Here is a 230-nt window from a genome sequence, read left to right as displayed (position 1 = left end):
TGAGCCGAAGGCAGACGCTTAATGACTGAGCCACCCAGGCGCCCCTCAAGTCAGTGTTTTACTTGGTAAACATGTCTGAGACCATGCATCCCTGGCTGCTAAGCACCATGGCGGACAGGGCTAGAAAGGTAACAGCTTTATTTTGAGCAGGGGGCAAAGACAAGGCAGCACTTTACAGCTACATTGTAACTAGATCCTGTATCCATTTCTTGCTTTTTGAAGGTTTGTTC

General features: G+C 48.3%; 1 non-coding gene across 1 annotated transcript; it reads right to left on the bottom strand.

Annotated features, from left to right (window-relative positions):
* Positions 1-71: 71 nt before the first annotated feature.
* On the bottom strand, positions 72-202 carry LOC145719150 (small nucleolar RNA SNORA63). Its single transcript, XR_014142207.1, has one exon. It is a non-coding gene; the product is annotated as a small nucleolar RNA SNORA63 (small nucleolar RNA).
* Positions 203-230: the final 28 nt, after the last annotated feature.

The sequence above is a fragment of the Leptonychotes weddellii genome, unplaced genomic scaffold, assembly GCF_054177405.1.
Source record: "Leptonychotes weddellii isolate Sample4059 unplaced genomic scaffold, ASM5417740v2 HiC_scaffold_318274, whole genome shotgun sequence".
NCBI lineage: Eukaryota > Metazoa > Chordata > Mammalia > Carnivora > Phocidae > Leptonychotes > Leptonychotes weddellii.
This window is presented reverse-complemented; position numbering and strand designations above follow the sequence as displayed.